The 21,603-nt window shown below is 37.1% G+C and overlaps 1 protein-coding gene and 1 pseudogene across 4 annotated transcripts in view; both read right to left on the minus strand.

Moving 5' to 3' along the window:
* The window catches only part of Arid4b (AT-rich interaction domain 4B), a 149,673-nt gene that overhangs the window by 108,060 nt on the left and 20,010 nt on the right, over nt 1-21,603 (minus strand). The window lies entirely within an intron of this gene.
* On the minus strand, nt 12,584-17,142 carry LOC143379278 (actin-related protein 3B-like; annotated as a pseudogene).

The following is a 21,603-nucleotide window of genomic DNA, read 5'->3' on the forward strand; positions in this document are numbered from 1 at the left end:
TTAGACAAAAAATATAAACCAAGATCAAGAAGTTCAGCCAGGCAAGGTGGCACACACCTGTAATCCCAGCAGCTTGGGAGGCAGAAGCAGGAGGACACAAGTTCAAAACCAGACTTAGCAATGGTGAGGTGCTAAGTGACTCAGTGAACAAGTGCCCCCGAGTTAGTCCCCAGTACCAAAGAGAGAGAGAGAGAGAGAGAGAGAGAGAGAGAGAGAGAGAGAAAGGAGAAGGAGTTGAAGCTGTTCAACAAAGGCAAGCATAAGTAAATAACATTATCAACCCACTTGATCTGATTTACATCTAACACTCCACCCAATAAGAACAGAATACACATTCTTTTCCACTGCACACAGAACATTTACCAAGACAACATATCCTGAGTCATAAATTAAATCTCAGTAAATTTGAAATCATTTAAGTTATACAAAGTATGACAACAATGGAATTAATTTAGAAGTCAATAACAAAAAAACTCCGAAAAGTCTAAAAATATTTGAAAAAGAAAATAAAACATTTCAAAATAACTCATGAATCAAAGAAGAGATCAAAAGGAAAATTAGAAAGTATTATGTGTAAAATGAAAACCAAAAACATTACATACTAGAATGTATTGCTAAAACAAAATGCACCAATAAACTGGAAAAAAAATGTTTTTTAAAGGAAAAAAAGAGCTGTCTCATACCAATGACCTCACTTTCTACCTTTAAAAGAGGAAATTAAGAAAAGCAATAACTTAAAAAAGATGAAAATCAATGAAACAGAAAACAGTAAAATAACAGAGAAAATCAAGAAAAACAAAATCTGGCTTTGTTGATATCAATAAAATACCAATAAAATTGGCAGTCCTAGACAAAAGGAACATGAAGAGTGAAGATGCAAGTTACCACTATTAGAATGAGGCTGGTAACAACATTACAGATTCTACAAATATTAAAAGCACAATAAGGGAATATTATGAACAAACCTATGCTAATAAGTTAGACAACTTGGATAAAATGGACATCTCCCTTGATAGACAAAAAGTACAAATGCACCCTCAACAAGAAATAGATAACCTATAGCCTTAAATCTGTTTTGAAAATTGACTCTGCAGTTTAAAACACCTCCCACTAAGTAAATGTCCCACTTCTGGAGAATTATGAGAAACACTTAAGAAGAAATAGTTATCAACTCAGCACAAATGCTTTCAAAACTCATTGTACAAAGCAAGCATTATTCTGACATATAATAAGCTTATGAGAAAAGTACAGACCAATATGTCTCAAATACAAAAAAATTTTAAAAGAATACAACAATGTTTTTAAAAGGTAATACATGGGACTGGGCTTGTTGTTCAATGATAGAGCAGCTACCTATCACATAAGAGACAGTGAGTACATCAATCAATCAATCAATCAATCGTTGTTTTTTTTTAAGATAATAAATACATCATGATCAAGTAATGTTTACCCTAGCAATGGAGGGTTTTGTTTTGGTTTGTTTTTATGTGTGCTGGGATTAAACCCAGGGTCTGACAGAAGCTAAATATGCCCTCTATCACTGAGCTATGCCCCCATCCTCTAGATATAGAGGATTGTTTTAAAATCCAGAAGTTAATCCATGTTACTAACCCTATCAACCTGCTCTTTTCTTTAAACAGAAAATCATATTCTTTTCAACAGAGAAAATATACTTGATGCAATCTAAGTCATTCCTGTTGAAATCTCTCAGGAACAGAAGGAAACGTCTCAACCTAATAAAAAGCATTCATGCCAAATATGCGACTAGCATGATACTTAATGATGAAAGATGAATGCTTCCCTTAAGGTTAAGAATAAGATAGAGATATCCACCTTACCACTTATAATCAGCACTGATTTGGAGATTCTATCCAATAAAACCAAGAAAGAAAAGACATTTGGATTGGAATGAAAAAAAAAAAAAACTGTCTTTATTGACTAGTAACATAATCCATTAACCAAAAAAAAAAAAAAATCCAAAACAATCTACAAAAGAGCTAATGAAACTACTAAGTAGGTTTAGCAAGATCACCAGATTAGGAATTTCAATCAATATAGATAAATTCCTATTAAAAATTGAAATTGGAAAACAATACTATTACAACAGAATGAAAAACTACACCTGGTGCAATGGCACACACTTTTGACCCCAGAGACGGGAGAGGCTAAGGCAGGAGAACTGCCAAGTTGGAGGCAAGCCTCAGCAATTTAGCAAGACCCTGTCTCAAAATAAAAAAAAATTAAAAATAAAAAGGGAAGAGATATAACTCAATGGTAAAGTGTCCCTGGGATCAATCCCCCATAATCCCCCCCCAAAAAAAGAGAAGAAAAATGAAATACACAGTGTATACCTGTATGCCCACCACAATGTCCCCTCTGTATTCTCCTAGCCTTCTTTGTGTCCCAGCTCAGAGCACATACATCCTACCAATGTTTCAGTCCACAACTTTATAATATATGTTTCTCTTTCAATCCCCCTCCCATCTTCTCTGAATTGTATAAAGTAAACGCCAAAAGAATTCCAGTTTCTAGTCTACCCTATAAAGAAGATTGGAAGTCATAATCTTCCTCCACTAAAACAAAGTAGAACAATCTGATATTCAACACCTCCTACCGGATCTGTCAGAGAACTAAGGTCACAGGACAAAGTACTGCCCCCTAAAGTGGAGAGAAAGGCAGGCAGAAATAGAGAATTACAACTTACCAGGGCACTAGTCCAGAAGAAGAAACCTCCACTTTCTCCAGGAAAGGATATGGAAACCTAACTATATGATAAATTCTTGGAAGCTGAATATATACAAGCTTGGTAATTAAAAACTCTAGGGCAGCTACTTAGAAGGCTGAGGCAGGAGGACTACAAGCTGGACAGCCTAGACAATGTACTGTGAGCCCCTGAAAGGGCTGAGGATGTGTCTCAGAGTACATGTGTATATGTCCCTGGGTTCAATCCCAGTATCACAAACAATAAAGAGTCCAGGGCAATTCCATCTTCAGAGGGATCCATATTTCATAGATGCCTTACCAAGTTTTCACAGAGATTACATAAAAATCCCCTCCAGCTTCTAAGAGGGGAAGGGAGAAAGAAATCATTGTGAAATATCCCCAGAGCATTCTATTCTTAACAAGGTCTGCCCTCTGTTTGACATAGAGCTTAAATGACCTGGGGAAAGCCCCCTCTAGCCTTCCTACCTTACCTGAGAGAGGAAACAAGCAGAGAACTACTTATGAAGGTCACAGCCAAGGGATATAGCTCACCAAAAAAAATGAGACCTGCTCATAAAACCAAGAACATTTCCCATTGTCCAACATCTTTCTACTACATCAACAGAACACCAGTATAATAACAAGGGATCAAAAATCAAGGAACTACACCAACTGGACCTTATTCAAGGAGTTTCTAGGAAAACTCAAAGACAAAAGAGGAAATAAAAACAATGCCACGAGAGGAAATGTCAGCCTCTAACACAAACAGCTACAGCAAGTACAAAATAAAGCCTAACTCCTGGCCAGAAGAACAAAACCTCATGCAGAAGGCCTGCATGCCTTAGTTCCTTTAACCTAGTATATATGACTAATATGTGGCAGGGAAAGGAAAAATTAGGCTTAGAATACTATGAATCCCAGCAGAAAACTCCACCCCGTTTTCTTAGTCCCCCCCCCTTATTTAAACCTCTCCCCTCCATTTCTTTTTTTTTTTCTATTTATGTATTTTGCATTACAAGTCTTAATACACCATTATACAATAACTTATCATATCCCTGATTATATATTCCCCTCCATTTCTTCTACTCCCTCTATTACTGGGTAGGGAAAGAACTCAGAAAAGGAAGAGTAATAGAGAAAAGGGCAAAGATTGGTGGCATGGTAAAATTAACCATTCACAAACTTCCACATGTGACAGAAACAGTATACAATCTAAAACCTAGTCTTTGTTTTGGGTTTTTTTTTAATATTTATTTTTTAGTTGTAGTTGGACACAATACCTTTATTTATTTTTATGTGGTGCTGAGGATTGAACCCAGGGCTCATACATGCTAGGCATGTACATGCTACCGCTGAGCCACATCTCCAGACCCTAGTCTTTGTTTCTAAAGGGTCTAACGGAGGTATCAGTTAAACAGGTGAGCAGTTAGAAGTTGTTCTGTACAAGGGGAGACATCCTGAAATGGGCTTACATCCTTCTTAGGATGTAAGAAATTACAAGAACAATGATTGGCACTTTAGGAAATAAATAAGATGTGCAATGACATGAAATGAGAAACAACAAAGATTTGGAAGAAATGCAGAGCCGCAGTTCGGCTGCAGCAAAATAACCAGGGGGTGACGAGCAACTTGTGTACGTTGATACAACAGGAGTGGGAGCCGTTTATTGTAGGACAGGAGGGGTATATATATATTTCACACAGCTTATCTTAATTAACATAAACTAGATACAGCAGTCAACCAATAAGGAATCTCCACACTTAATGGCTTGCTGGAGTTATTTCACAAACCACTCCCTCTGGCAAAATGCCAGGCACCATCTTGACTTGTTTACAGACCCTAACAATGAGCACAAGGGAAAGGTGGCAATATAGGCTACAATTACTAATGACCCTACTGAGAAACATTTTGATAGAGTAAGAAGCTTTGTTTCATGAAAAGGAGTGACACAATCTATGTCTTAGATCACACAGCTTGCAGAAAACAAGACTCCAAGAATATGAGGCAGGATCAGAGAGACCAGTTAAGAATTAAATACTGTAATTTAGCCAGGTATGGTGTTACATGCCTGTAATCCCAGCAATTCAGAAGGCTGAGGCAGGAAGACAGACTGAGCAACTGAGCTACACTTTGTCTCAAACATTTTTTAAAGGGCTGGAGATGTAGCTCATACAAAAAACACTCATGGGTTCTATCTGCAATACCACCAATGAAAAAACATACATATATACATATGTATATGTGTGTATGTGTATATATAAGTATGTGTGTGCTCGTGTGTATACACACACACATAATCTAGAATAAGAACGTATGGTCTACAGTAAGACTGACATACAGACAGAATGACTAGCGGAAGCCATCCATTTTCATATTTAGTGACTAAACAAAGGAATGAAGAATATTACCATTTATCCCCTTAACTGCTGATCTCCAATTTCATAAGAAAAGAAAACTGAACTAGAGAGCTAACCAAATGGCCAAAGAGGCTGTAGAGAGAAAGACAAAAGGAATTCCAGATGGGGCTATAGAGCAAGAAGCTGGCTGTTTACTACCTTGAATGTATCAGAAACTCTTCTTTCAGATAGTATAGGAGAAAGGGTTTACTTAATTATTGTACTTGCCCAACAATGATGAATACCCATCAAATTACGCAAATTAATGTCTAATTATCAGAAAATTCATAAACTACTTCTGTTGACATCTTTATTTTCCACCTAGTGATTCTACTGGCAGCTGCTATTTTCACTAAAATTATTAAATAAGCCTAACAAAACAAGTCCTACTCTCATATGAATTCCTGGTTTCAAATAATTTAAGTCTCTTTTTCCCACAAGTTAGTACATGAATTAGCTTTTATAAAATCACAAATACATAAAATTACATAAAAATAAATGTTGTCTCCCTTCACCTTCTCCCTTCCTATGTTCTTCATCAACTTAGCTATTGTCACTCAGGATATTCTTCCAGTAGTCTCCTTTTCCCAAATATTCAAGGATCTACCAAGAAACATATTTTCGCCAATATATATTTAAAACTACCTGTTTAATCTACATGAGGAAAATATGTCAATGATCATCAAAATAAAAGAATGCCTATTCCCTTTAACCAGTAAGTATACTTTCCGGAGTTAATCCTAGAGAAACTCTTGCATACATATGAAACAATATATGTATGAAGTTACCTCATTTCAGAACTGGTTATAAAAGTCAAAAGTCAAAAAACAACTAAATATCCAAAAACAGGAGAATGGTTAAATAAATTATGTTACATCCATAAAATATACTGGTGTAGAATTGCAAAAGCAAATGAGCATCGAGGCATAGTGATGCACTCCTGTAATCTCAGCAACTCAGAGGCTGAAAGGAGAATTGAGAGTTCAAAGCCAGCCTCAGCAAAAGCAAGGCGCTAAGCAACTCAGGGAGCCCCCGTCTCTAAAAATAAATAAATAAATAAATAAATAGGGCTGAGAATGTGGTTCAGTGGTCAAGTACCCTTGAGTTCAATCCCCAGTACCCACTGCCACCCCTACCACCCCAAAAAATAAATAATGAGGAGACCTCGGAGTCAGTCTGACCATGGATGAGCAGAAGGGAACTTTTCAGGGGAAAGAGGATCATTCTAAAATTGGATTGTGGCCATGATATACAACCACAGACATTTAAAAATCATTAATTTTCACACTTAAAATGGTTTACTGTTTTAGTGTGCAAGTTATCCCTCAATAAAGTTGTTTACAAGAATATACAAGTAATGGCATTCTCTGCAAAGTGATGAAGAAAATTCTCCAAAGCCTCATGTGATGGCACACACCTATAATTCCAGCAACTCGGGAGGATGAGATAGGAGAATCACAAGTTTAGGCTAGCCCCACAACTTAGGGAGACCCTCAGCAATTTAGCAAGACCCTATCTCTAAATAAAAATAAAAGAACTGGGGGTACAGCTCAACTGTAAAGCACCCCTGGGTTCAATTACAAGTGGTTTTTTTTTTTTAATAAAAAAAAAATTTCTCCCAGATGTGTTGAATGACAAAAAATTAAGAAGTACAGAAATGTATGCATGAATTAAAAGCCAAAGGTAAAAAAAAATGGAAATAAGATTTGTGTTTGTTTTTCTATTTGCAAGTAACTTTGAATCGATATATGAGATAAATAATAGTAGATATATGCATAAAGAAGGGAAACTTGAGCTGGAACTCAGTGTTATGGTGCTTGCCTAGCACACATGAGGCACTGGGTTCAATACTCTGCACCCACATTAAAATAAAAAATGAAGATGTTTACTTACAACTAAAAAATAAATATTAAAAAATAAAAGAAGAAAAACTCAACAAATGGAGAGGAAAGGGTAGGATGAAATATATATATATATTCCTATACAAAAATACATATATTCCTTGTATATGTATTTTTATAAGGTTTCTGCTATGTGTTTTACTCATTCAAAACGTTAAACTTAATATGAATATACCCTCTAATATAAGCTGTCTACTTCCTTATTTCATTATAAATTACATTTGATATAATTTTGCTATCATCCTGATCATGCTCCCCAACAATCTGCTTTTTTGAAGTGTTGCATGTGCCTATAAAAATATTATATTCTGAATATTCTGGGAACAGTTCCAGTTTAAAATGTTCAATTTCAATGTTACTGATTTATAAACTTAAAAAGGCTCTTGGAAATTCCACGTTTTCCATAAATTATTTCTACAGTGACATGAAAAATGCACCAATAATTTTTATCATCATATGACCCAATTTAAGATTGGGCAAAGTGGACTCATCCAGGACATAACATAAAACTTGAAGATTCACTTTTCAGATTATAAAATAGGATAAATTTCTAATCTATTTTTAGGTAACAGAAACAGAACAAATACAAAGCAGACCCCAAAGTGGTGTGCAGATAACTGCAAATGAGTCTTCTGGACATAACTTACAGAAGAGAAAAGGTGAAGTAGAAGTAAATAGGAAGAAAACTCCAAGGGAAGGTTGTACACTGAAAAGAACACATAACTCTTCCAAGATTCCACAATATACTTGTATAACTATACTACCCTCTTCTAAAACCTAAAGAACAGCACATCTAGGATCCACAAAGATCAGAACTCAATTTTATTGATCACTCATCTTGTGGCAGGCATTAGGCTTTAGTAATATCTAGTAATATTGCACTCAATCTCACAACAGCAAATAATAAACAATTGAAATAATCAAACATGTCCACAAAATAGAAATTAAAAATTTTCTATACTGCTAGAAAAAAAATCATTTTTAACACATTGTTAAAGGTCTGTCCAAATGATTCCTAAGAAGCATTAACAATCGTGCCAATTCTGTTGGCACAATTCTTATGCTTGGGTGATACATTTCAAGACCCTGGTTCAATGCATGAAACTCTAAGTAATATCAAACCATATATATACTGTCATTTCCTCAACCTACAATTTATAAAACTTAGAACCAGGTGTGGTAGAGCATACGTATAAGCAAGCAACTGGGGTATTTGAGATTACCTGAGCAACTTACCAAGACCCTCAGCAATTTAGTGAGACTGTCACAAAATAAAAAAATAGAAAGGACTAGGGATATAGTTCAGTTGTTAAATGCCCCTCAGTTTAATCACCAGTATTAAAAACATATATAAATATATATTTTTTTAAATTAGGCACAGTAAGATAATAATAACTAATAATAAAAGACAGCAATTATGACAATATGCTGTAATGTTATTTAAAACTTCTGAATTAAGTGAAACTTTCCACTTAATATTTTCAGATGAAGCTGGACACAGTGGCACATGACCCTCAGTTTAATCACCAGTATTAAATATATACACATATATATATTTTTTAATTAGGCATAGTAAGAGATAATAATAACTAATAATAAAAGACAGCAATTATGACAATATGTTTTAATGTTATTTAAGAATAAAGCAGGAGGATTGCAAGTTCAAAGCCAGCCTCAGCAACTTAGCAAGGCCCTAAGGAACTCAGCAAGACCTTGACTCTAAATAAAATATAAAAAAGGGTTGGGGATATAGCTGAGTGGTAAAGCACCCCTAGGTTCAATTCCTGGTACCTAAATAAATAAACAAACAAATTTTCAGATGAGGGTTGACTGCAGCTATCTGAAACCATGGAAAGTGAAACTGCAGATATGGGAGATTATTGTAGCATACAACAGACTTTTAGGAAAAGATTCCTTTCTCCTCCACAGATAAATTCCTACTCTGGCAAATTTGAGCAACATAATCTGAAAGTTTAACTCTATGTCATAATTTCAGTAATATTAACCTGCAAAATATCTTATAAGGGGCTGGGGTTGTGCTCAGTGGTAGCATGCTTGCCTAGCATGTGTGAGACAACGGGTTTGAGCCTCCGCCCCATATAAAAAATAAAAAAAAAGGTATTGTGTCCATCTACAACTAAAAAAAAAAAAAAAAAAAATTAAAAAAAACATTTTATTAACTGATGAAAAGGGATTATAAGAAATTCATTATCTGCAAATACTACAATCTCAACTTTTATATAATGATAGACCATCTGCACTGTAAATGACATACTGTATGTTCAAAACCCAGTAAAACATTTAAAATCCTAAAATATGGTAAAATAAAACTTTATTTTTTTTTAGTTACTGACAGAATAAGATAATATTATTTTTTAAAATAACCTAACCATTCTGAAATCATGTAAATACTTTATTTAAAAACCAATATGGCATAATGAATTCCACTATTGTTATTAACCAAACAATAAAAATAATTTTAAACTGGCACTGGGGATATAATTCAGTGGTAGAGTGCTAGCCTAGCACATGTAAGGTTCTCAATTCAACTCCTAGTACTGCAAGAAAGAAAGGAAAAAAATTAAAAGTAAAAACCAAAATTTCATATATGTCCTATTTTACTAAGCTGGTGGTATAAGTACAATGAGAAATATAATTTCAATATTTATTTGAAATAAATATTGACCTGACATTCCTAGAGGAATAGACATCAGAAGAATATACATACATATAACACAGAATGTTAAGTTCCACTTGTTAGGTCTTATTACTAATAAGATTGGTATTATTTCAAAACATTTATGAAATATAATGTTAATATTGTTAGGAACCAAGATTTTAAACATAGATACAAATATAAAAAGTTAAATAGCTCTATTCATCAAGAAGGCACAGTAAGCAAAGAAGGAAACCCCCAAAGCCAACGTCAAAGCAAAGACTTTGAAGACCAAGAAAGCCAGGCTGGGCCCAGGTGTGGGTGAACATACCTATAATCCTAGCAGCTGGGGAAGCCGAGGCAGGAGGATCATGAGTTCAAAGCCAGCTTCAGCAAAAGTGAAGTGCTAAACAACTCATTGAGACACTATTTCTAAATAAAATACAAAACAGGGCTTTGGATGTGGTTCTGCGGTTTTCATTGTCCCAGAGTTCAACCCAAGGGAAGAAGGGAGGAAAAGAAGGATGGAGGAGGGAAGGAAAGAGAGAAGGAGGGAAGGAAGGTGCAAGGAAGGAAGGAAGCAAGCAAACAAGCAAACTAGCCACCCAGCCAACCAGGCTAAAAGGTATCTACAGCCACAAGAAAAAAGATCACATATCAACCTTCCTTCTGGTGGTCCAAGATACCAGAGCTACAGAGGCAGACCTTGAAAGAGTTCCCCCTAGGCACTAGGGACTACTATGCCACAATCAATTTTCCCCTGACCACTGACTCAGCTATGAAGAAGACAGAAGACAACACCACACTTGTTTCATTGCGGATGTCAAGGCCATCAACCATCACATAAAACAGGCTAAGAAAAAACTCTGACATTAACATGGCCAAGGTCAACACCTTGGTCTGGTCTAAATGTGAGAAAAAAGCATATGTTCCACCAGCTCCTGACTGACACATTGGATGCTGCCAACAAAACTGGAATCCAGCTAGCTAATTATAAATATACACTTTTCAAAGTACAATTCTAAATACTAAATACACAACTTAATGAAAGAGGTTGAATGAAAACCAAATCACCACAAACAGTAGGAATGCCTAGAAACCTAGCCTAATGGAAAGCTGAAGCAAGACAATCACAAATACAGGGCTAACCTCAGAAACTTAGAAAGACCCTGTCTCACAATAAGAGTTGGGTTTTTTGTTTTGTTTTGTTTTTTTAATCTGGGATACAACTGAACTGTAGAAGTCCCCCAAGTTCAATCTCAGTACAAGAAAAATAAATAAAATAAAAGATGCTGATTACCAGGTTGAAATAAGAATGCTTTAGACATATTGGATTAATTTTAAAGTTATTATAATGAATATCACCAGTTTCTTATTACTACAAGGCTAGAACACTTAAAATTGCTATTGGCTCCCATTTATTACTATTGATAACAATGCTTCAAACAATATACTCTAGCACCTAAATACCTGCCCTCTACTAATCCCTTCTCCTATTTATCATTATTAACAATAACTAAGAGCTGTTGATCAGCTGTTACCTGTTATACACTATGCTAAATACTTTACATTGATTATCTCATTCAACTCTTCCAAAGTAGAAGACAGGATTTTTCATATTCTCATTTCAGAAACAATTTAAAATTAAGCATCAGAGACAAGAAAAAGCACAAGGCAGGAAGTATTGGTACTAGAATAAAAATTCAAAGTTTGATTTGAAAGTTTTTATTCTTAACCACCACTAATGCTCTACTATCTGACCAAAATTTATATTCCTGAATTTTATAACATCTAAAAAACACTGTCCCCCAAACAAGTATTTTCTACTACTTCTAAAGCAAAAGGAATATGAGCCTAACTTCCAATAAGTATATGCACAGCAATAAGCACTCCATTTTATTAAAATACAATGCACACTGAGCATACAAATATATATATATATATATATATATATATATATATATATATATTTTAAACTGTCAGCAATTGCTAACTTGAAGATCTACTAAAGTGATCTTCCCCTCACCCTACATCATCTTACAGGTTATCATTTTGGGACAGCTATAAACCAAATATGGCAAAAATTATTTTGCTTTTATCATCTTATTTAAATTTATAATCATGCAAAGTACTTATTATTATTCATATTTTTTATTTATAAAGATTCTAACAGCTTTTATTACAAGGTGCAAGGTAGCATTTCATCCAACACTCACCAACATCAAACCATCATCTTCTATAAAACAATTCCAGAAAGCTCAAACAAAACAACTAACAGACACAGTACCCATGATGACTCTCACACAACACTGTTTAGTGTTCAGACTTCACATCACCCCAGGAAAGTGTATCATTTTCTAGTAAACATGTGGCAAAAAGTCTTCGCTTTATTCTGTTTGCCTATAAACATATCGGAACATGCCCCACAATTAAAAACTTTATTACAGCACCCCATGACATCAATATCTACTCGTGCTTAGTACCAGCCAGTTGTACCAAATACCATAAAATACAAAATGATAGGAAATATAAACATCGATTTGTATTTCAAGTTTATAACGTTTTATTTACAAAAATAAGCTAGGAGGATCAGTGTTTACGTGCCCACAATATTTCAAGGGGGGGGGACTATTTCACACCATTTTTTTCTTTAATAATTTTTAAAGTTGCATTTGAATTCCTTCAGAATTGTATTTGTCAACTAGAAGCTCAGATGGGGGAGCAGAGAAGGAGGGAGGCAGAAGGGCAGATTGCTGCCAACAAGAATGGCTTGGTGAAGACGGCACGGTGCCTCATGCACTGGGCAATGCCAGCTCGCGGCGGGACCCCACACCAAACGTCGCCTGTACAGGAGCTGCAGTCTTCTCTGGGCTCCAAGGAAACTCGTTCCCAACATGACACTATGGAATGCGACTTCAAGGCAGACACTAAGACATGATTCCAAAGACAGGGTTTTGGCGGCAGATGCTGGGGCCATACTCCTCATAGTCCTTCTTGGTGTGGCAGACCTGAAAGAACTCGGGCCTGGAGGCCAGCATCAAGCCTCCAAACCACACAGCATAGCGCTGCATGTGATGTGTTATCACCTGCATGTCCACGGGCTTGGGCTTTATTCTGCCGCCGCTGAGCTCTTCGATAAATTTTAACTTGGCATCCACCACTCTTTTTAGATCTCTCCGCAGTTGACATCTGCCGCAGTCTGGCTGGGCACAAATCACGAGCCACTGAAGTAGGAACAAACTTTATTTCTGAACTCTACCAGCATACTTCACACACGCTCCTGGGAAATCTGCCAACTGCCACGCGGCTCCTCCAGGAACCATCAACCGGAAATATCCCCTCCAGAAATCCCTCTTCCTGCACTTCCCCAACCAATGGGAACTCTCCAGGAATCTCCGTGACTGGATTGCTTTGTTAACATAAATTTGACACATAGTTGGGCTGTTAGCCATCCCTTGAGGGAGTACTTTCCATTCATATCTCTGATCAGGACCTTCATGATTCAGTGCAGGGATAGTAAATGCAAAACGTGGACTATCCTCAGGATGAATTGGAATTGAAAAAAAACAATCTTTAATATCTATAGCTAAAACGTACCAGGTTTTTGGCAAAGCAGACAATTGAGGAATCCCTGGTTGAGCAGGTCCCATAATAACCATCTCATTATTAATAGCTCTTAAATCTTGCAATAATCTCCATTTACCAGATTTTTTTTTCATGACAAAAATGGGAGTATTATAGGGAGGTACGGAAGGTTGTATATGTCCCTCTGCTAATTGTTGTTTGACCAGGTCATGGGCTGCTTGTATCTTTTCTTTAATCAGGGGCCACTGAGGAACCCATACTGGTCTTTCTGATTTCCAAGTAATTTTTATTGCCTCAGTGACCCCTTCTGAAAACCCAATTCATGTCTATCTATTTCCTGATCTATTTGAATTGGTGCTGCTATACCTTGTTCTTGTTCTCCTAATCTTTTTTCTTTCCTGAAACCTTGTCTAGCCCTAATAGTGGGCGCATTTGGATTGATGTTATTTGTTAATGTCAAACCTAATTGATCTAGGACATCTCGTCCCCATAAATTTATAGGAAGATGATCCAATACATATGGCTGTATAGTTCCTTCACATCCTTCAGGATCCTTCCAATCTAATACCATTGCACTTGTATGGGGATTAGTTGCCACAACTAGGCCTCGAAGCGTTTGAGTGGCTTGTTGTAACGGCCAATGTTTTGGCCATTCTTGAGGAGATGATGCTAAGGTCTGCACCTGTATCCAGTAGCCCATTAAATTCGTGTCCTTGAATATTTAGTTTTAGCATTGAGCGAGAATCTAAATTTAAAGATAGCATAGCCCAATCTACACCTGTGGAGCCTAATCCCCTGGAACCTCTTTCTATACTACTACTGGAAAATTTATCATGTAGGCTGGGTATTATTAATAACTGTGCTATTTTATCTCCTGGTGAAATTACTGATATACCCTTTGGAAAACTAGCTATAATTTTTATTTCACCTTCATAATCGGGATCAATTACCCCAGGACTTAATCATAAGTCCTTTTAGAGTAGAAGAACTGCGTCCTAACAATAAGCCTACTGCTCCTTGGGGAAGAGGTCTTTTTACTCCTGTGGGAATGATTTGAACTCCCATCTCTGGAGTTAGTACTGCTCTGGCAGAGGTGCAGATGTCCAACTCTGCGCTTCCCTCTGGTTCGTCTGATGAGAGATCTGATGGATAATGTGTCCTGGGCACTACCCTGATGGTGTTGCTGGGTTCCTCCAGTGCCCCGTATATTTGTGGTCGTGGGCCCCGGAGTATTGGGCCCCCCTGTCCGATTTTTGGCAATGGAGCCCGATGCCTTCCTCCACGATATCGTGGGTAAACATCTGGTTCTTGTCCGTTTTTTGAGAACGGCATTCATTAGCCCAATGTCTCCCTCTACGGCATCGTGTGCAAATACCCGGTATTCTACTCCTTTGATACCTAGCTTTGTTAAACCCTCCTCCTATGGGGCAATTCCTTTTAAAATGTCCTGTTTGTTCACAATTGTAGCATGTTTTTGGCCTGGCATCTAAAGCCTGTTGTACTGCAGCTGCCAAGACTTGCCCTTGTTCATTAATGTCTCTACATAATTTTATATATGTGTTTAAATCCCCATGTTTCCATGGTCTAATTGCCTCCTTGCACCATCTGTTTGCTTGCTCAAAGGCTAGCTGTTTAATTAATGGCATTGCTTGCTCTGTATTCCCAAAAACTGTGGTAGCTGTTTGAATAAGACTATCTACAAATTCAGGGTAAGGTTCATTAGCTCCCTGTATTACCTTAGATAATTGACCTTGTAAATCTCCATGTCCTTGTAAAGTCTTCCATGCCCTAACTGCGTCTGCAGCAATTTGCGCACATATAGCAGGATCATATTCAATTTGTTGCCGTTGACACTCATAAGGTCCTTTTCCTAACAACATATCTAGATTTCTTTGAGGGTAACCGGCTGCTGCATTTCGCCTAGCTGTCTCCATGCAAAATTTCTCATTCGCAACCTTCCATAGCAAATATTGTCCTTCATTTAGTACAGATTTACACATGCTAGCCCAATCTGCTGGCGTCATGTCCAAGTTGGTAATGGATTCGACCATGCTTACAGTGAAGGATGCTTGAGGACCATAGGTTGTTACAGCCTCTTTTAACTGCTTCACTGTTTTGAAATCTAAAGCATGGTGAATTTGCTGCCCTCCTGCCTGCTCAAGTACAGGGCATGCTAATCTTTGAGGTCCTGTCTCAGGATCCCATCTATCAACTATGGGGGTTGGGGGCCACTCAGCTGTCTCCATACGTGGAGCTGTTGGCTGAATTTCGCCTTCTGGTGATAGAACGGTGTTAGTAGCAGCCTCCTGTTGTAGCTTTTTCCCTAATAGCTTTTCTCCTCTAAGCTTTCTTCCTTTAAATTTTCTTCCTCTATCTGACTAGCTCGAGAGACCTTCTCTTTTATTTGATCTAAAATGTCTTTCTCCATGGTCTGAACCTCTAACAATTTACTTAACACTCTTTCGGTTTGTTTTTTACTTATTTCTAATTTACTATAAAGATAACGCAAGCCAATAAGATAACACAAAACAAAGCGAAACAGAATGAAACAAAAATGGAACAAAAAATAGTTGTATCAATTTTCCTATTTTCTTGACATGTGCATTTGTGGTCTATTTCTATCTCTTTCTCAGGGGCGGACAACTTCAAACCTTGAGCCAACCATTTTCCCCAGTTTGCCTGAGAAAGTTCTAGGGATAGACAGCTTTCAACAAAAACAAAACAGATCAAAACAAGAAACATTGTTTTTTGAAATGGTCACCCATTCTCTCGCCTTCCCTCAGGGAAGAGCAATTTCACTTACCCCAAGCTTCAGGCATTCCCCGCACGGGTCGCCAAATGCCGCAGTCTGGCTGGGCACAAATCATGAGCCACTGAAGAAGAAACAAACTTTATTTCTGAACTCTACCAGCACACTTCCCACACGCTTCTGGGAAATCTGCTGACCACCACGTGGCTCCTCCAAGAACCAGCAACCGGAAATATCCCCTCCGGAAATCCCTCTTCCTGCACTTCCCCAACCAATGGGAACTCTCCGGGAATCCCCAGGAGAACTCCAAAGTAGCGGCCGAGGCTGATAGTAATGCCTCGCCTGTCAACCAATACTGTTGGCAAAATGCCAGGGGCCATACTGACTCGGCTGTGGCTCTCATCAGACGTCCAAAATCCCTGAACATTGTCGAGCCTCCTGAAAGAATGACATTCTTATAGCGGGCGACGGACATCAATGGGACAGTTCTGTATTACTTCATCAACAACATCCGAGATGGACTCCATGAATTCTGGGTTGGCAAACTCTGGGTGAAAGAATATTTCAGGTCCCAGGAACGTCTCATACCCAACATCTATAACAAACTTCTTCTGGTTGATTGCGTTGATACCCGTGTATTGTTTGATCCACTTCCGGGAATCCACATCATACTTAGCAAACTCCTTGAGTATATCAGGGCAAATGTAACAGTATTTCTCCTTAATGGCTTTTGCCGTCTCCAATGACTGCTCAGGAGGGATTCCCACCTCCCGCTCCCTTAGCAGCTGTTGAATGAAATAAGTAATATCTCTACCTGCAATCGGGATGTGTTTGATGCAGCTTCCAATGACATACCCTTCTGCCACTGGGAAATTTGGGTGACTCTGTCTCCACTGTCAATGACAATCCCTGTCAGCGTCCGCTCGCCAACCTGTCGAGATGTCCAAGAGGCTGCTAATGCCAGCACTGCTTGAACTGCAATGTAGAGTCCTGGTATATTAAATGATTCAAACATAATTTCTGCAAGATATTCTCTATTTTCTGGTGTATTCAGTGGAGGTTCTGTCATTAAAAATAATGTTCCTCAGGTTCAGCTCTAAGGTATTTGAAAACCACTTGTTCCATGAACCTTTCCATAAGATTCCAGTCTTCAATGATTCCATGTCCGAATTGGCCACTTTGTAGCATAGGTAGGCTTATGGATGGCTTCATCTCCTATGAAAAAGTCAAGGTCATCAACGCCCCTCAACACTCTCCTTTGGGCTTGGTCAAAGTCACCTTTGCTAACTCTCTGATGGCAATACCCAGTGCCACAGTCTACCACGCAGGGAGGCAGGGAGCCTGCCATGCTCGGGACACGCGGCACTTGGGCCCGCCAGCCACTGAGAGCGCCCGGCCGCTGTCCGCCCGGCCGCTGTCCGCCCGGCCGCCCAGCCGCCCGCAGCTTCTCCTTATTCATATTTCTTACATGCTGAAAGTAAGGCTTAAAGAAGTAAACTGCCTAAGGCAATGTAACTAGCTAAGAAGCTGAGCCACTGTACTGTATTATCTATCATAAGAGAAATGAGGTAAATATAATAACACATCCTGAAACACATTCTTTTACTTCTTTTTTTTTTAACTTTTTTTGGTAGTTGTGGATGGACAGAATGCCTTTATTTTATTTGTTTATTCTTACGTGGTGCTGAGGATTGAACCCAGCACCCCATGCATGCTAGACAAGAGCTCTGCCACTGAGCCCCAGCCCCAGCCACCTCTTTTACTTCTAATTCTAATACACTTCTGATGAAGTTTGACAACTAAAAACGGCACTTGAATCTATCACCTCCATGAAAATAAGGAATAGGTATTTTAATTTTTTTTTGGTATTTTAATTTTCAACAAGTAAAAATTTGAATATAATACCAAAACTACTATCAAACTCAAATCATCCACAAATCTACATTCTAGGCACACAGTACCAAATACTTCACGTATGAAAAACAAAATTTGAGAGCATGAATTTACAACTCAGGGCACAAGAAACTTTATAAAACTCATTTTATTCTGATGCACACATTAAAATAAGTGTCAATTCAATACTTACTTCCTGTTTTTAGAAAACTGTAGGGCCCATGCTAGAAATAAGCCCAAATGTGTAATGATAGGACAGAGAAGGATCAGAAACAGGAAAGATATCCCAGAATCACAGAATCCTGTCATGCCACAAGAATCAATTCTCTGGTTACAACTCGATCTTCAGACACATTCTAACTTAAATCATATTTAAATATCAGTTATATTTGCAAAAGGAATACACCATAAGGCAATCTAGAAAGATTTTTTCAAACCAGAGAATTGAGAAAAATCTCAATTACTTGCCTAAGTTTCTAATAAGACAGAATTAGCTGACAACTGCTTCCATCTAGAACATCTACAACATGAGTTAGAGAATGCTAACATATAGGGAGGAGTAGGGGACAAAGGAAGGGCAGTAGAATAGAATAGACATTATAATTGACATATGTACATTCCATGTATGTATTATACGTGAAAATACATTCTGCTGTCATGTATGACTAAAAAAAATGAAAAATAAATCGTATGGCAAAAAAAAAAAAAGAGAATGCTAACATATAAATGTTTTGTTTGTCAACATGGAAGTAGGAATAATATGGTATAAGCCTGTCTCTAAATTTTCCTTCAACAAGGGTTTTTTGACAGCCATTTCTGCCACCTACTCCTTTTACTGTGGAGATGTATAGATCTACTCTCCTTCACCTTGCACTCCTTCACATGTGCTTGCCTCACAGAATAAAGGTTTTAAGAGTTTGAAAAACCTGAGTTAACATGCCCAAAGAAAGAATAAGAGATGACAACATTACCTCCAAAAACACCATCCAGAAGCACACAATATAATCCTAAGCAAATTAACAAAATGCAATTGGGCTGGGGTTGTAGCTCACTGGTAGAGCACTTGCCTCCCACATGTGAGGCCCTAGGTTTGATCCTCAGCACCACGTAAAAATAAATAAATAAAGATATTGTGTCCATCTACAACTAAAAAATAAAAATTAAAAAAAGAATGCAATTAGTGCCCCATTAATTATTTTCTATAGCAATCCTTTTAACAATAATCATAATAAGTACAAAAGCCTATAGCTTAAAAATGAGTTTTATCTTTTACACTAAGATTCGAATCATAGAACATCTCATCTCTCTCTCTCTGCTTTTTGATCACCGTGAGCTGCTTCCCTCTGCCACACTCTTCCACCATGATGTTCAACCCTCACTTTTTACTTGTGTCTGACTTGATGTTGTAGTTTCAAACCATTTCCTTATTTTTCTTTTCTCAGCTGAGGGAGAGAATAGTAAGCCAGTATCTTTAGAACCCTTGCTTATTTTAAAGTCAATATTAAGTCACCATTCTATCCTCTTTTGCAGGCTAAATAATCCCTTTTCTGTAGCCTTTTCTCATAAACATTACTTTTTAATCCTTTAATTGTCTGTGGTTCTTCTGTGAAAAGTCTCCATGATTTCCTATCTGTGTGTAGTTTGGAGCCCTAGACTGAACACAACAGTCCAGTAAGAATTTTAAATGCTGAATATAGCAAACCAGTTGCTTCTGAGTACTTAAACAACTTTACTTCTGTTCCATGTAACACTTCTCTTTTATTTTTTGAAAGCAGTGATATCTTGAACTGTATACACTTCCATTAACTTGCTACACTTGTTTTTTGCTTTCATCTAATTTTCACTTGAGTCTCCGATGTAATTCCATGCCTATAGTAAATTGCCCAATAATATGTTGAATGAATGAATTAATGTTCAAATGAATGAATTTCAAATAGATTTTTGTGGGTTGTTGTTAAGATCCAATTTGACAATTTATCGCATAGTTCTTTAAAATTTAGGTGAATCCTTCTCTTTCATAAAAAAATCTTGCATACATGTAATTTAAATATATTCCTTCAATATTAACTTGCTATAATATTTTTAAAATATTTTTTTTTAGTTTTAGGTGGACACAATCTCTTTATTTTATTTTTTTGTGGTGCTGAGAATCAAACCCAGTGCCTCACACATGCTAGACAAATGTTCTACCTCTGAGCCACAACCCCAGCCCTTAAAATATTTTTTAAATCCTTTATTTTGAAAGTGTATAAATCCAAGGGCCACAATTTTAATTTGCTGTTGATTATTAAAAATTATGAATGCTGATGCAAAATGAAAGATATATAGAATAATAAAAATAAATAACTTCTGCCCCTTAGGAAAAAAAAATCATAGAACAAATTAAGAGTTAAGCTACTCATCTATTTTTCAGCACTGTGCGAAGTCTAGAAAGAATGAATTCTGAAAACAAAAATTTACTTTAGAAGGGTCAAATGAAGCCAAGTGTGGTGGCACATACCTATAATCCCAGCCGCTCTAGAGGCTGAGGCCAGGAGGATCTCAAGTTCAAAGCCAACCTCAGGAAAATCAAGGCACTAAGCAACTCAGTGAGACTCTGTCTCTAAATAAAATACAAAATAGGGCTGTTTGGGGATGTGGCTCAGCGGTCCAGTGCCCCGAGTTCAATCCACAGTACCATACCCACCCCCTACAAAAAAAGAAAAAAATGCCTGCATCCTAAATCCCAAAATATGTGAAAATATTATATTTCCTATCAAGGAAAGACTTTCCATTGCAGATTGAATTAACATTGCCTAACAACTAATTTTGAAATGGAACAATTACTCTGGGTTATCTTGTTGGGTCCAATATAATCACAAGGATCCTTATTCGCGAAAGAGGTAGCCTGAGAAGCATAGTCAGAGTCAGAGAGATATTAGGTTGCTGGTACTGAAGATAGAGACCAGGAGAAAAGGAATGTTTTTATTGGGGAACCTAAGGTAGGAGTATCTTAAAGTTCAAGGGCAGCCTAAGGCAACTTAGCAAGACCCTGTCTCAAAATAAAAAGAAAAAGGGATGGGGATGTGACTCAGTGGTAGAGCATCCCTGGGGTTTGGCAGTACCCAAACAATAAGTAAGGGAAAAGAGAGAAGAGAGAAAGTGTTCAGGTTCTTAACCTCTGCTGGAAAAAGCAAGGAAATTTTTCTCCCTTGGAGCCTGAATTCGGAAGGAAAACGCCTAATAAGACCCATGTAGGATTTCTGACCTCTGGAACTATTTAAAAGAAAAAATGTCTGTGTTATTTTAACAGCCAACTAAATTTGTAATATTTTGTTACAGCAATAATATAAAATACAGCCCAGTCTGCAAAGTAAATTTGCTAAATGATTTTGTGAAATAGTCAAAAGTAAAATTTAGTAATATATGCTTATAAAAACTTCTGTCCCATTGTTTGCTTCAAAATTCAACAGGCATGGGGCTGGGATTGTGACTCGGTGGTAGAGTGCTTGCCTAGCATGTGTAAGGCACTAGGTTCAATTCTCAGCACCACATATAATTAAAAAATAAAGATCCATTGACAACTAAAAGCATATTTTAAAAAAATACTCTTACATAACAATTTCTTGACTCTTAACAAATTTTAGCAATTAATCCTGAATTTAAAACTTCACATGCTTTTAAAATATTACATCAATTTTCCCAGCACCAAACAAGAATAAAAAATTCCATGAAGTCTTT

Source organism: Callospermophilus lateralis, chromosome 13, assembly GCF_048772815.1.
Source record: "Callospermophilus lateralis isolate mCalLat2 chromosome 13, mCalLat2.hap1, whole genome shotgun sequence".
Classification (NCBI taxonomy): domain Eukaryota; kingdom Metazoa; phylum Chordata; class Mammalia; order Rodentia; family Sciuridae; genus Callospermophilus; species Callospermophilus lateralis.